This window comes from Bubalus bubalis, chromosome 13 (assembly GCF_019923935.1).
Source record: "Bubalus bubalis isolate 160015118507 breed Murrah chromosome 13, NDDB_SH_1, whole genome shotgun sequence".
NCBI lineage: Eukaryota > Metazoa > Chordata > Mammalia > Artiodactyla > Bovidae > Bubalus > Bubalus bubalis.
The window spans coordinates 23,241,820-23,259,168 of NC_059169.1; the positions used below are offsets into that span (position 1 = coordinate 23,241,820).

Genomic DNA, 17,349 nt, shown 5'->3' on the forward strand with positions numbered 1-17,349 from the left:
TTCACCTGAACTTTTGCATATGATAAGTTTGAAAGCCTGGCATCCTTTAGGACCAGGAACTGCTGTCCTTGCATGACTCCACCCCCTCCCCCATTATCCTCTATGCATAACTTAAGATATAAAAACTACTTTGGAAAATAAAGTGCGGGCTTTGTTCACCAAAACTTGGTCTCCCCATGTCGCTCTCTCTCCCAAATTCTGGCTGAGTCTCCATCTGGAGCGCGGAACCCACCAAGCTTGCTAATTATGCCTGGGCTTCTAAGATCCGACTGGGGAGGCCTCAGTGTCTCCTCTCCTTCGGGAGAACGGAAGGACGCCTGCGGCCTACGTGAGTGGTGCAAACTTCTTGTCTTGAAGTTTTATTGGTCTCCCGCGTAAACCAAGCTACTCAGCCTCTTTTCTCCACTGAATTTTCCTACTGAGCTATCCTCATTCTATTACTCTTTGTATCCTTAATTAACGTGTAATTAAGCAGTTGTTTCCTGACCCTCGCCTATGCCGTCTCTCCTTCGAATACCCTGGATCAGCTGGGGCTGGACCCCGGCACTCTAATGGAAAATAAGAGGGTACCATGATAATGAGGGATGTCTGACCTCTTTAGATAAAGCCAGGTGATTTCTCAAAGATGATATTTGGCCATAGACTGAAAAGATGGGAAGGAACCTCAGATCCAAAGAGACAGGAATCAGAATTCTAGGAAGAGGAAAATAGCAAGTGCAAGGATTTTGATGACAGGATTTGTTTGGGATGTTGAAGATCAAAATGAGCCTCATGTCATGCAGTGAGTCAGGGCATCAGAAGTGGAAGAGGCAGACTGTCACACAGAATCCTGTAGGACACGACAAAACATTCAGATTTTATTTTAAGAGATATGAGGGTGGCCTAAATATGAGCTGAGCAATGATTTGAACTTTGCATATAATTTGTATTTTCAAACTCCCCTCTTACTGCCTACCACATGCTTTTTCTGGGAAAAAATTTAATCCATTACTGTGAAAATTAAGACAGTCAGCCAGAGCAATCTATTCTGCAGTTTTTGAAAGATATTTTTCTGGAGGACACATACACCCCATAGAAGTAAATCAGAACTACAGAATCAAAGGTGAACAAATACTCTACAGCAGATTATCATTTTATATAGGATTTTAAATGACTAATGCTGACAATACAATTTACCATATATTTGACAAAGCAATACATATTTTGGAAACAAAAAGAGACCCATTATGAAACATGACACACGTGGTGTCAGTAAAACTCATCATAAAGAGGCTCACTATGGACATGACATTCGTATGTATATATGAGTCCACTATTGCCGGGAGAAATATCAATAACCTCAGATATGCAGATGACACTACCTTTATGGCAGAAAGTGAAGAACTAAAGAGCCTCTTGATGAAAGTGAAACAGGAGAGTGAAAAAGTTGGCTTAAAACTCAACATTCAGAAAACAAAGATCATGGCATCTGCTCCCATCACTTCATGGCAAATAGGTGGGGAAACAATGGAAACAGTGTCAGACTTTATTTTCTTGGGCTCCAAAATCACTGCAGATGGTGACTGCAGCCATGAAATTAAAAGACGCTTACTCCTTGGAAGGAAAGCTATGACCGACCTGGACATAATATTAAAAAGCAGAGACCTTACTTTTCCAACAAAGGTCTGTCTAGTCAAAGCTATGGTTTTTCCAGTAGTCATGTATGGATGTGAGAGTCGGACTATAAAGAAAGCTGAGCGCCGAATAATTGATGCTTTGGAACTATGGTGTTTGAGAAGACTCTTGAGAGTCCCCTGGACTGCAAGAAGATCCAGCCAGTCAATCCTAAAGGAAATCAGTCCAGAATATTCATTGGAAGGACTGATGCTGAAGCTGAAACTCCAATACTTTGGCCACCTGATGCAAAGAACTGAATCATTGGAAAAGCCCCTGATCCCGGGAAAGATTGAAGGAAGAAGGATAAGGGGATGATAGAGGATAAGATGGTTGGATGGCATCACCGACTCAATGGGCATGAATTTGAGCAAACTCTGGGAGTTGGTGATGGGCAGAGAAGCCTGGGTTGCTGCAGTCCATGGAGCCATAAAGAGTTGGACACAACTGAGCAACTGAACTGAACTGATGAGTCCACTGCTGGTCACACCCCATCATACCGTCCTACTACAGACATGACATTCAAATATATATGAAAGTGAAAGTGAAAGTGAAGTTGCTTAGTCGTGTCCGACTCTTTGCAACCCCATGGACTGTATCCCACCAGGCTCCTCCATCCATTGAATTTTCCAAGCAAGAGTACTAGAGTGGGTTGCCATTTCCTTCTCCAGGGGATCTTCCTGACCCAGGGATCAAACCCTGGTCCTTCACATTGCAGGCAGATGCTTTACTGTCTGAGCCACCAGGGAAACCCCTTCATATATACATATACCTATACATATATATATATATATATATATATACACACATATACATATATATATATACACACATATATATGTTCCTTTCCTGAATATTATGGTATTTCAAATGTACTGTATTCCTGTACTTCAAAATTTCAAGTTAACAAGTATGAAGTCTCTAAGAAAATGGCTGGCTTTGGGAGTTATATTTTATTTTTGTTTTATATACTGGAACCTCAGAGAAGAGAAATTGAGTGAAGAAGATGCTTAGAAAGCATATCAGGGATCTGTGAGTAGAGGTTCTTTAATAAGCCTTTGTGTGAGAGAGAAATTAGCAATAGTACTCTCCTTACAACTGTCTTCATTATCACTCACGCCGCTCATGTTCCAAGTTCACTCTTCTTTAGTTTTACAGTTGTTTCCACTGTTTTTAGGATCTAAACACTTCCCGTATAGCAGGCCCACCCAGGTAATATTATTTTAACTTAGCATCGTGTCTCACAGGATAGCACCCTTTCTACTATCTGTAGATAGAAAGGCAATTATCCCACTTTCATCCACTGCTTTCTGTCCTGGCAACTGTCCTTTTCCATCTTTGTGCTTTGTTTATCAGTAAGATGAGACGCTAGTGATGTTGAAATTTCTCCCAGTTACCCTGGGTTTGACGTGGGGAAGGAGAGGAGAGGGCAGAGCTACAGCTTTGATGTTGGCATGTTAGAATGTAGAAAACAGAATAGCTGAGCAGCTAGAGAAATGTTGCCTTTGGATCATGAACAGAAGTGAAAAGGTGAAGCTATTAGCTGCTGTCCTGTCTGACTCTGTGTGACCCCGTGGACTGTAGCCCACCAGGCTCCTCTGTCCATGGGATTTCCCAGACAAGCATACTGGAGTGGGTTGCCATTCCCTTCTCCAGGGGATCTTCTTGACTCAGGGATCGAACCCGAGCCTACTGCACTGCAGGCAAATTCTTTACTGTTTGAACCACCAGGGAAGCTCCATGAACAGAAGGGCCATAGGAAAAGTCTTACAAACAAAAGTGAAATTTCTCTAAGACTTCATGACTAAAATCTTCAGTGAGTCCAGCCCACTTTTAATAAAGTTTTCTGTTGGAAGCTAATTCTATTTTAAGGCTGTAATTATATTTTAGGACTGATAGCATATAGAACAATAAAAAGCTAATCAAACCTCTTAAAATCATTTACATTAAAAATTTAAATACATATGAAGCATATAAAGTACTTCTGAGTATGGAACCCTTCCTTTTTATTCATATTGCTGTGTAAAAGTTAAGCATAGGTCTTGAAATAAAAACATTACTTCTCCAACTAAATATTATAAAAATATCAGGAGCTGTCAACATAAGTGGTTGTAAAATTGATACTAAAATTTAAAACATTTTCAATGAACTATTTAATAATAGATACTTAATACTTTATTGATAGGATATTATGTGGTATTACTTTTACACAATGGAATACATCTTTGTTTCTATATAAATTTTACACAGAGAACTAACTTTAGAAGATCTTATCAATGAAAAGTAAAATTAATTTTCTCTAATTAGCTCCTCACTGTGTTCCCCTTGCTCCCCGAGCTGCTGCCCCACTAGCTCTCTCAGTCCCTGGAACGCTCAGCAATTTCTTGCTGGAGGGTCTTTGCTTCCTCATCAAACACTTATGCTCTCTTTACACCCACATTCATTCTTTAGGTCATGTTCAGTATGCTTGTTAAAGTCTAATCACAGTTCAAGTGATAGTGAAGTCGCTCAGTGGTGTCCGACTCTTTGCGACCCCTATGGACTGTAGCCCACCAGGCTCGTCAGTCCATGGAATTTTCCAGGCAAGAGTACTGGAGTGGGTTGCCATTTCCTTCTCCAGGGGATCTTCCCAACCCAGGGACTGAACCCAGGTCTCCCGCACTGCAGGCAGACGCTTTACTGTCTGAGCCATACAGTGAGTCCATAATAAATCTATGTTGAGTGGACAAACTGATGAATAAATGAAATCCTGAAATAAACTTACTGGCCAGGAAAACTTTTTCAAAAGGCCAATAAGGATCATTTGTATTAAATAATTAATGAAAGGGCTAGTCGCTCAGTCATGTCTGACTCTTTGCTACACCATGGACTGTAGCCCACCAGGCTCCTCTGTGGAATTTTCTAGGCAAAAATACTGAAGTGGGTTGCCATTCCCTTCTACATGGGATTGTGCCAACCCAGGGATCAAACCCAAGTCTCCTGCATCGCAGGCAGATTCTTTACTGACTGAGTCACCAGGGAAGCCCCAAAATATATTAATAATTTATTCTAAATTAAATATAGTTTGTAATTTGTTGCTCATGGAGAGCTACTTTTCAGAGTTAGGGCATTTTCTTGGTCTGATGGCCTTCCATTTCATCTCATTTTCTGATTCTGCATCAATTATTTATTCTATGCCCTTCTTTTCTTCACCATAGCCATTGACACTAGTGAACAGTGGCAGTATGAGCATATAAGTGGGAATATAATATAGTTATTCAAAGCACTGGATTCAGTCTCAAACAGATTTGGATTTGAATCCTCAGTTTGAACACTTGGCAGCAACAGGAGCAAGTTAGTATTTGTTTTCTTTATATGGGATCAATATATTCCTAACTCAAAGGTTTATTTTAAAGATTGAAAGTGAAGTGGAAGTGAAAGTCTCTCAGTCATGTCCAGGCAATCCCAAGGACTATACAGTCCATGGAATTCTCCAGGCCAGAATACTGGAGTGGCTAGCCTTTCCCTTCTCCAGGAAATCTTCCCAAGCCAGGGATAGAACACAGGTCTCCAGCATTGCAGGCGGATTCTTTACCAGCTGAGCCACAAGGGAAGCCCAAGAAGACTGGAGTGGGTAGCCTATCCCTTCTCCAGTGGGTCTTCCTGACCCAGGAATCAAACCGGGGACTCCTATATTGCAATTTTAAATATTAAATAATAAATATTAACACAATAAATATAACACATTTTCCATAGTGCCTTATTTTTTTTCTACTCTTCTTTTGTAAGTTTATAATACAAGCATACTTCATTTCATAGACTCGGCAGATATTTTGCTTTTTATAAATTGAACATCTGTGGCAACTCTGCATTGTCAGATGATGGTTAGCATTTTTTAGCAATAAATCATTTTTCTAATTAAGGTACGTACATTGTCCTTTTAGATATGCTATTGCATATTTAATAGACTACAGTGTGGTCTAAACATAACCTTTATACGCACTGGGAAACCAAAAAGTTACAGGACTCACACCATTGTGATATGTGCTTTATTACACTCATCTTGAGTGAGTGAGTGAAGTCACTCAGTCGTGTTCGACTCTTTGCAACCCCATGGACTGTAGTCTACCAGGCTTCTCCGTCCATGGGATTCTCCAGGCAAGAATACTGGAGTGGGTTACCATTTCCTTCTCCAGGGGATCTTCCCGACCCAGGGATCGAACCCAGGTCTCCCACATTGGAGGCAGACAGTTTAACCTCTGAGCCACCAGGGAAGCCCCACACTCATCTTGAACCAAATCCAAAACATCTTCTGAGATGGGCTTGTCCCACATACTGTTTAGTGCTGTCTTGTGATTTAATTTCAGGCACTACGCATGAACAACACTGATTTAAAACACACATACGCATTTTATGTCTGTGTATAAACTAGAGCTCATAATCATTTCACCATACAAGAACATGCACAAACATAGCTTAATATCAAACTATATTAAATATTGATTTATCTTGAAAGGCTATACAACTTTATGACTCTATTTTCAGATGCATTCTCAATTCTTATCCTAGGTTTTAATCCATGCCCTCCTAAATTATTCTTAATGCAATACCAATCTCCATGCAACTGTAGCAAAGATCCATATTAGACTGCTAATGTTTCTCTGATTTGAAGTTTAGCATTTTCAGTGATAATTATCATCAGATAACGTTATTTTTTCTGATAATAGAACTCTTTGAATTTGTGGCTTTTTATTCAATCATGACTCTAAAGTCACTTTCCTTCTTATTCTCCCACACGTGATGAGGAAATAGCTCTAAAGACCATGATGTTGGAGCAAGACCATTAGAAATGCGATCAGGCAAGGCAAGCTAACACTAGGTCAGAAAGAAACTAACAGATGCCCTCTGCTAAGCCCTTTTTGACACTTGAAGTATAGTTTTTCCTATTCTGTTCCCTAACACATACCTGGAGAAGGCAATGGCAACCCACTCCAGTACTCTTGCTGGAAATCCCACGGGCAGAGAAGCCTGATGGGCTGCAGTCCATAGGGTCGCTAGGAGTCGGACACGACTGAGCTACTTCATTTTCACTTTTCACTTTTATGCATTGGAGAAGGAAATGGCAACCCACTCCAGTGTTCTTGCCTGGAGAATCCCAGGGACAGGGGAGCCTGGTGGGCTGCCGTCTATGGGGTCGCACAGAGTCGGACACGACTGAAGTGACTTAGCAGCAGCAGCAACACATACCTGATTACCATACCATAATGTGTACCTTCAGGCTAGCTACAGCAGACTGAACCTGACTTCTAAATTCACAGGACATGTGCTATTTCTGAATGGGGATGCTGTTTTTCAGTAAAAAATGTGCAAAAGCACGTGGCAAGGCAGTTTTGAGGCAGTGGAGGGAGACTTGAACCTGTACTTATGGGATTTTTCTTTGTATCCTGGCCTCTTTAAATTTGCTCAGGGAATTAGGAGGCTTGTTTTAACTTTCCCTTTTCCTGACCTGAAAATGATGAATCATCATACATAGCCCACAGTGAAAGTACTGGGATTAGATCCGCTTCTCTGAGGGAGAGCTCACCAGGCACATCACATTGCCTGAACTTGCAACATGCTGCTAGGAGGTGACCGAACACGGGTCTCCCTTCTTAGACGTCAGTGATTTCCATCACAACCACTCCTGATGAGGTGAACGAATTCAGGCAAGGTGCTTAAACTCTCTAAGTATCTGGGTGATTTTTTTTTTTTTTGGTAGTTGTAAAATGATCATTATCTCTACTTTATAGGGTTGTTATGAGAGTAAATGGGCATAAAGAAGCAACGATACTTAGATGGGCTCAATAAACCATAGTTACCTATAGCCAAATGTGGAACACAAAGTTGGAGAAATAGATTGAAGGTAAGCATCTTGTTGCTGAAGTATTTGCAGCCCCCATTAAGCCTCGATGCTAAAAAATTATTATGTAAATATCCAAGTTTTTAAATTAAATTTGGCTGATATTTGGCACATTCTGGGGTGTATGTTGCTGATTATAACTTTTTAAGAAGGAATATTTTATAAAACTATAGAGTCACAAATATTAAAATGTTTCACATGCTTTTCAAGACCTAAGCAAATATTTACAATTAGATTCAACATTATATGCCTGCATGACTGCCACCTGTTATATATACATTAACATAATACATCTTAAAGAGGGTGTACCATGGTACTATCTGAATGGGGTATGACTGTTACTATTTCTCCTGAACACTGATGGGTGGGAGAAAGTAGGAGATTTTGAACCAGGGATGTCACAGATAGGATGGTAGGGCTTTGGTCCTGGGATCACACCCAAAAAAAGCAGGTGGTCATCAGCTAACAGTGCATTACACACAGGTTCTCTAAAGACTATACTTAGAATGAAAGGTAAATTCAGTCAGCCCTTTGCATCTGTGAGTTCTACATCCTGGATTCAACCAAGCCCAGACCAAACTTTTTTTTTTTTTTTTTAATTCCAGAAATTTCCAAAAAAGCAAAACAGAATTTGCTGTGCAGCTGGAATCTGCTACATAGCACTTACATTGCATTGGGTATCAATGCATTACATTGCATTGTTCATTATGAACAACCTAGAGATGGTTTAAACTAGATGAGAGGATGTTCACTTATATGCAAATACTGTGGGGCTTCCCAGGTGGCTCTAGTAGTCAAGAACTTGCCTACCAATGTAGGAGACTTACGAGACACAGATTTGATCCCTGGGTTGGGAAGATCCCCTGAAGAAGGAAATGGCAACCCATTCCAGTATTTTTGCCTGGAGAATCCCATGGACAGTTCATAGAGTCACAGAGAGCTGGACACAACTGAAGCAACTTAGCACACAGCACATGCTATTTTATATAAAAGACTTGGGCATCAGCAAATCTTAGTACCCTGGGGGATTGGGAAAGTAGAAAAGTTCATCCTGGAAGCTACTCCCCCATGGATACTGAGGGATGACTACATTTCCCAATAAAGACTAAGAAGCGTGTTATAAAAGTACTAACATTTGAAAATTGGGATTTTTCCTCCTTCCAGCTCTCTGTTCTTCTTTCCTTTCATTCATCTAACAGAGGTATATTCCACTTCTGCTGAGTTTCTCAGGTCAGTCACTGAGTTCATCAAGGTGTTAAACATTGGAAATTCAAAAGGAAGGTTATATCTCTTACCTTTAAGATGCACAGGTCTGATAAGATGAAATAGATAACTAAAAACAGAGTAAATTATTGTTACCTGTGCAACAAAGCTGTGTCCTCTATAATAAACACAAAGAATAAAGTAGTTAATCTTCGTGGTCAATAAAAGTTCCCAAGACAGAAGGGAGTAGACATCATTCAGGTATGCCAGAAGTACGAGAATGAGGGGTCTTTAGGGCAGAACTCAACTATGATCACCCCTTAGATCCTGCTCTTTAGAGCATCACCAGCTCTTCAGAACTCCAGTAATGGTGTACAGAGCTGCCAAATTGATTTAGAATGAGAATAAAATGGTATAAAGTTACATTTCAGAATTTGAATACAACCATTCTCAAGATGGATTTTATCATGTTGATAAAATCCCCAGTTTATCAACATGATAAAATCCACAGTTAAAGAACCTTGTCTTATATATCTAATATAGAAAATTGTACTGTGTAGATCTTCCTTTATGGTTAGTTTTATGAATATATGCTTTGCTTAGTTGCTCAGTCTTGTCTGATTCTTTGCAACGCTATGGACTGTAGCCCACTAGGCTCCTCTGTCCATGCAATCTTCCAGGCAAGAATACTTGAATGGGTAGCCTATCCCTTCTCCAGGGGATATTCCTGATCCAGGAATCAAACTGGGGTCTCCTGCATTGCAGAAGGTTTCTTAACCAGCTGAGCTACCAGGGAAGCCTATACATATATATGTATATATATATAAATGGAGGTAGCATGTATATACATAAATGGAGGTATATATATAAATATGTATATATTTATAAATGCAAGTTATTGTTTCATAGTACTCCAGATATTGAGTCCAGAATTTGTATTTTCAATTAATATAAATAGGTTGCTTTGGCTCCATCTTAAATTATAAACTGGGAAACTTTGTTATTTTTTAATAGGACAAATATTCTTTTATTTCAACATAGAAATGTGTAGCAAGATATAAAATTAATAGTATTCTTTAAACTTCTACAGGAGCATAATATTCAATATGTTTTTAATAAGTTCTCAATAAAATTTCACGATTATAGTGTCAGATAAACTTATTTCAGGTTTAAAAATGTAATAATGAGAAATGTGTTCTTATCATACAAACATAAAGTTATTTGTTGTAAAGTTCAGCAATCTGCAATCCCATGCCTTTATATAAAATAAAATTAATCTAAAATGAAAGTTCTTTTATTATTTCCCAGCCAACTAAAATTAATGAATAGTGTTTTCTCCTACAGATATCTAATTTCATAATTACCAAATGCTTCCACTAAAAACTATGTTGTCTCTACTTTCAAAATTAAAAATAAACTCATTGCTGAATTTTCTTTATTACCTTCAGATAATTAGGAAAAAGAAATGTGAGAAAAGGCATGACTACTATAATTATTCACTGTTGCATTAACTTATTATTAAATCTATTCCATGAAATATTGAATAATTTCTTTAACAATGAGGTTCATGAGTCTTTTTACCTGTTTTGCTTTCATTTTATATCATCATTTATTGCCATGTACTTAGTGAATATGAATGAAACAACTAAGTGAAAATCAAAGGTACAAAATAAATACATACATAACAGAAAGGCTTTGTCACTCTTTCTCATCCTTTTCCTTTAGTTTTTCTCTCATTAGGTGCCATTTCTAGTCCCAGCCCTGACAACTAATTAATAGAGGGTTGTTCCAAGCTGTGCTTTTAGCAGAGTGGCTTCCTCCCATTGTACTTCTTTACAGATAATCAATTTGAGCCTCTTTAACTGTCAATAAGTCCGTACAGTCTCCTTTCTTTCCTCTTGTCATCAGCAAGTGATACCTTTAGAGCTACAAGGCATCTACCTAAATTGTCCCCAGGGAGAGAGGGCAATGGAACTAGCCTTTTGATATTCATGGTAGTAATAATTTTAAAGAGCCCTTTTCTCTCAGAGTTTCCAGCAGTAATGACTGACTGATTCTTTATTTCCAAGTGACTGAGGTGGGGGAGAGGACGAAACTAGTGCCCAATGAGGTATTCCACATTATGAGTCAATGGGTTTAAGCACCCAAGTGGAATTTCTATATGAAAATGTAAATAAAGAAAAAGTTAACCTCAAAATGTGTGGTTAGAAAGAGAAAACAATCTTGAGGGCAGTGAAGAAGACTTTATTTCACATGTAGTCATAATGTTCTTTACATGAGTAATTAAGTCTGAGAATATTGTACTGAACAATGATGATAGAAATTAATAGATTCTAAGTGAAGCATTTTCCTTTTATTCTCAACAGCTGTTCATTTTTACTTAGTGTGCACATCTTTCCCCTAAAAGACAAAAGTAAAATTATTCTTTAGGAAATTAATCACACGCGTCTCATTATTTCAAATAAAATGTTCTAAAATCCAGTTTCTTCCTAGATGGAGAAAAATCTCTCCACTGCACGCACCTCAGAAAGCCATCAATGAGGAGTGCAGTGCCACCGTCTGGTAGAGAAGGGAATTGCATCATTTTCTCTAGAGAGTTACCTGGTACATTGGAATCCAATTTTGGAAATGTATCAATAGTATGTAAACGATATTGTTATACATTTTCCTCATTATTGTGGCATGAAATGTTGAACTTTGTAGTCCATAGATGATATCAGTTCAGTTCAGTCTCTCAGTCGTGTCCAACTCTGTGACCCCATGAATCGCAACACGCCAGGCCTCCCTTGATGTCAAAGTATTTTTTAGTTTCATTTCAATAAGAAGCAAGCACTGCCATTACACAATGTCTTAACAACGTCATATGTTAAAATATAACAAATATGTAATTTGTTTTTTAAAAGGTACTAGGCAAAGGAATATATCTTTCAAGATGCATGCATGTGTGCTCAGTCATGTCCAATCCTTTGCGGCCCCATGAACTGTAGCCTGCCAGGCTCCTCTGTCCATGGAATTTTCCAATCAAGAATATTAGAGTGGGTTGTCATTTCCTCTTCCAGGCCATCTTCCCAACTCAGAGATCAAACTTGCATTTCTTGTGTCTCCTCCATTGGCAGGTGGATTCTTTATTACTGAAACACCCGGGAAGCCCCAAATTTTAAGATGAACCTACTGCAAAAATGAGAGCCTGCTACATTCTATTTTAAAGGTGCATGGTTACTTTGTCTTGGTGGGGGATGTGATTTATGCATGCAAATACAGATTACATGGAGGACTTTCATATATGCTGAGTGAACAGTTTCAGAAGCACATTTTTATAATTTGTGCATAACAATTTTCCAGTGAAACATGCTTATACATACATTACTTCATTTGACCCTCATAACAGCCAATGAAACCGTTTATTGTAGATAAGAGAATTGAAGCTGTAAGTGCACAAGACGCTTGAGTGAATAATGAATCAGAATTCAAACCCAAGACTCTGATCCAACTTTTGTTTTCCACAAAGAGATATTTCACTGAATATCTGAAAAATTGTTCTTCATAAGAGACTGAAGATTTTTTTCTTAAGCTTTCCAACGTTCACATTTACATCCCCATGCCAAAAATATTCTAACCAGTTATCTACTAGCAAATATATTGTAGCTGATTGTAAAAACACTTCTTAGGGATCTATACTCATACTTCTTGACTTAAAATGATCAAAAACTATAAAATATAAAAATTCAAAATAAAATTTTCCTAAGTTGTTTTTATTATTCAGTCACTTAGGCATGTCCGACTCTGCGACCCCATGGACTGCAGCACGCCAGGCTTCGCTATCCTTCACGATCTCCCAGAGTTGCTCAAATTCATGTCCATTGACTTGATGATGCCATGCAAGCATCTCATCCTGTTGCCCTCTTCTCCTGCCCCCAATCTTTCCCAGCATCAGGGTCTTTTCCAATAAGTCATAATGTTTCTAAGTAATTAGTATTTATTATTATAAGAACTATAGACGTATAAAATTATAATTATATTATTATTTGTATTATAAATAAATTATTTTATAAAATCTACCAGAATTATTTTTCTAAAGCATCATTTTCTGGCTATATTACCTTCAGAAGCAACTTTGTTGGGGGCTGGCTTTTTGAAATATAACTTCCTTTGAGCCCTGTATTTTGCATTAACTTTTTAGCACTGTCTGATTACATTTAACCTTAAGTTAATATTCCATTACTGCTCAAAGCACTGTCATTCTTTTTCTCTCTGAATATTCCTCATTAATCATATCACTATTAGCACTCTGAATTCATGTATTTTTGAACTGAAAAATATTAAATTATGAAATAAAAATAATACAGTGCTTACTTTATTCTTCTTCAGAGTTCACCAAGACCCTAATAATATTTGCATCTCATCATCATTATTAAGCTATTTACATTAGTAGTCAATCAGCATATCCTAATTTGGTTATAACACAGTGGTAAAGCTAACTGATAAGAATAGAGAAAAAATTTAAAACTCAAAATGTGGGGTTACCTTGGAAATATACTGCTTTGTGTTTTGTTTTGTTTCTTTTTTAAGTAGAGTTCGATTTATTTCATTAAACAGAAGTCATCAGAAAATTTGCTAGTTTGATGAACTCAATTAAGTCTAAAAAGCCCAATCTTTGGTAAGTTAAAAAATATTATGCATTTCTTACTATTGGGGTGAAATTAAGCATTTATTTTTGAAAACTTTCTAACTATGCTCTTGATCAACAAAAGGTTAACTATTTGTTTCTTTCTTCAGAAAAGTGAGGCATGGTTTCTAGTGGTTCACAACACTGAAAATATATCTTACTAAGTTTAAGAGAATTTATACTAATATTTCAAGCTAGAGAAAAGGTAAGATCTACTTTTTCCTATGGGCTTCCCTGGTGGTTCTAGTGGCAAAGAACCCAGCTGCCAATGCAAGAGCTGTAAGAGACGTGGGTTTGATCCCTGGATTGGGAAGATCCCCTAGAGGAGGGCATGGCAGACCACCCCAATATTTTTGCCTGGAGAATTCCTGGACAGAGGAACCTGGCTGGATACGGTCCATAGGGTCACACAGAGCTGGACACGACTGAAGCGACACCACACACGCATGCACCTGTTCCTATACCACCATGGAGGACAAATTTATTCTGCATTCACTTTTACACATATTACCAACTTAAAAGGGAAGATGTTCATGCGCTTACTAAGGAGATAAAATAAAATCAAATATTCCATAACTACCAGTTCTTATCAGACTAAATCTGATAAGATTCTTGAATGTTATTTGAATCTGGCATGCAAATACTCCATCAAACCAAGAACTGTTTTCCAACCAATGAAAAATCTGATTTGATGTATCCAACTGTGTTTAGACGTACAAGCTCATTCTGTCCTACTGCAGGTTTCTAATACTTACATTACAAATTTACCATGGGCTCTTTTTTAAACAGTGTTTAACTTTGACATTATTAAGTGAATGCTTGAAAGTATTCAACATTAAATTCAATTTAATTCACATTAATGTTTCTTTATTTTTGGAGGCTCCAAAATCACTGCAGATAGTGATTGCAGCCATGAAATTGAAAGACACTTACTCCTTGGAAGGAAAGTTATGGCCAACCTAGACAGCATATTAAAAAGCAGAGACATTACTCTGCCAACAAAGGTCTGTCTAGTCAAGGCTATGGTTTTTCCAGTAGTTATGTATGGATATGAGAGTTGGACTATAAAGAAAGCTGAGAGCCAAAGAATTGATGCTTTTGAACTGTGGTGTTGGAGAAGACTCTTGAGAGTCCCTTGGACTGCAAGGAGATCCAACCAGTCCATCCTAAAGGAGATCAGTCCTGGGTGTTCATTGGAAGGACTGATGTTGAAGCTGAAACTCTAATACTTTGGCCACCTGATGCAAAGAACTGACCCATTTGAAAAGACCCCGATTCTGGGAAAGATTGATGGCAGGAGGGGAGGGCGATGACAGAGGATGAGATGTTGGATGGCATCACCTACTCAATGGACATGAGTTTGGGTAAACTCTGAGCATTGGTGATGGACAGAGAGGCCCGGCGTGCTGCAGTCCATCAGGTCGCAGAGAGTCGGACACAACTGAGCGACTGAACTGAACTGAACTGACTTTAAGTACAGAAAGCTTGTTCTCAAATAACTTTTTTTGGAGTGATGTGAAAAAAAGCTGGTGCCTTGAATCCAGGTCTCTAACAATAACTGTATCTTCACTGGTGAATTTATAGGAGCAAACTTCAAGGTTGAGAGACACAGGTCTCTTCCTGATCCTGCCAGATGCGTCCTGTTTGACCCATGAGAATGGCAGTAATAACCACCAATATCTCCTGCATTTGCAATGGGTACACAACCAAGCATTTAGAAATCCTTGATAAGCAATAGTTCTTACTCAGTGAATTTCCTCATTGTTGTATGTTCCCTTGCCTGGTGCATTAACAGATTTGACTTTGTAAATTCCTCTGTTTAGTTTTGGTGGCTTTTGTTTTATTGCATCAAAATCATTATGTGTGCAGTTTCATATTAATTACCAGGAAAAGAATAAGCAGAGACCCAAACTTTTAGAATTGGAAGGCATCTTAGAAATCATAGACACCCTCATATTATAGTCTGAGATAATTTCAAAGTTCTCCCATTAAATATAACTAGATATATTAAGTAAAAATAAAATAAAAAGTTACTTTAAATGCACCACTGAATTTTCAACAAAAAATAATCCTTAGGCTTCCTAAAAAAGGGATTTAAATTTAGGACAACAAATGTCTAATCTATCACTGAGGCTGCCCTGGGTGTTGAGGATATGTGTGGAAGATTATTCTTGGTTACTTAAGGGCTCAGTTTGAATACTAAGATAGAAGCTAAAGCTTTAGATCTGAGGAGGAAGCAGGATGAGGAAAATGAGAACATCCCAAAAAGCTAGGGTCCTCAAGGGGTTGCACTTGCAAAGGTCTTTGAAAAATCTCAATGGCCCATAGAAAAATCAAAAAATTTTCTGTCTTCTGGAGAATTGTTCTTTCCTGTTTGGAACCAGTCTGTTGTTCCATGTCCAGTTCTAACTGTTGCTTCCTGACCTGCATACAGGTTTCTCAAGAGGCAGGTCAGGTGGTCTGGTATTCCCATGTCTTTTAGAATTTTCCACAGTTTATTGTGATCCACACAGTCAAAGGCTTTGGCATAGTCAATAAAGCAGGAACAAATGTTTTTCTGGAACTCTCTTGCTTTTTTGATGATCCAGTGGATGTTGGCAATTTGATCTCTGGTTCCTCTGCCTTTTCTAAAACCAGCTTGAACATCAGGAAGTTCACGGTTCACATATTGCTGAAGCCTGGCTTGGAGAATTTTGAGCATTACTTTACTAGCGTGTGAGATGAGTGCAATTGTGAAGTAGTTTGAGCATTCTTTGGCGTTGCCTTTCTTTGGGATTGTAATGAAAACTGACCTTTTCCAGTCCTGTGGCCACTGCTGAGTTTTCCAAATTTGCTGGCATATTGAGAGTGGCACTTTCACAGTATCACCATTTAGGATTTGAAATAGCTCAACTGGAATTCCATCACCTCCACTAGCTTTGTTCGTAGAGATGCTTCCTAAGGCCCACTTGACTTCACGTTCCAGGATGTCTGGCTTTAGGTCAGTGATCACACCATCGTGATTATCTGGGTCATGAAGATCTTTTTTGTATAGTTCTTCTGTGTATTTTTGCCACCTCTTAATATCTTTTGCTTCTGTTAGGTCCCTACCATTTCTGTCCTTTATTGAGCCCATCTTTGCATAACATGTTCCCTCGGCATCTCTACTTTTCTTGAAGAGATCTCTAGTCTTTCCCATTCTATTGTTTTCCTCTATTTCTTTGCCTTGATCGCTGAGGAAGGCTTTCTTATCTCTCCTTGCTATTCTTTGGAAGTCTGCATGGAACAACAGACCGGTTCTAAATAGGAAAAAGAATACGTCAAGGCTGTATATTGTCACCTTGCTTATTTAACTTTTATGCAGAGTATGTCATGAGAAATGCTGGGCTGGTGGAAGCACAAGCTGGAATCAAGATTGCCAGGAGAAATATCAATAACTTCAGATATGCAGATGACACCATGCTTATGGCAGAAAGTGAAGAAGAACTAAAGAGCCTCGATGAAAGTGAAAGAGGAGGGTGAAAAAGTTGGCTTAAAGCTCAACATTCAGAAAACTAAGATCATGGCATCTGGTCCCATCACTTCATGGCAAATAGATGGGGAAACAGTGGCTGACTTTATTTTTGGGGGCTCCAAAATCACTGCATTTGGTGATTCCAGCCATGAAATTAAAAGACACTTACTCCTTGGAAGGAAAGTTATGACCAACCTGGACAGCATATTAAAAAGCAGAGACATTACTTTGCCAACAAAGGTCTGTCTACAAGGCTATGGTTTTTCCAGTGGTCATGTATGCATGTGAGAGTTGGACTGTAAAGAAAGCTGAGTGCCAAAGAATTGATGCTTTTGAACTGTGGTGTTGGAGAAGACTCTTGAGAGTCCCTTGGACTGCAAGGAGATCCAACCAGCCCATTCTAAAGGAGATCAGTCCTGGGTGTTCATTGGAAGGACTGATGTTGTAGCTGAAACT

General features: G+C 38.5%; 1 protein-coding gene and 1 long non-coding RNA gene across 2 annotated transcripts in view; one reads left to right on the forward strand and one right to left on the reverse strand.

Moving 5' to 3' along the window:
- The window catches only part of GPC5 (glypican 5), a 1,547,826-nt gene that overhangs the window by 707,739 nt on the left and 822,738 nt on the right, over positions 1-17,349 (reverse strand). The window lies entirely within an intron of this gene.
- On the forward strand, positions 270-12,557 carry LOC123328968. Its single transcript, XR_006544003.1, has 3 exons — positions 270-328; positions 11,851-11,942; positions 12,498-12,557. It is a non-coding gene; the product is annotated as an uncharacterized LOC123328968 (long non-coding RNA).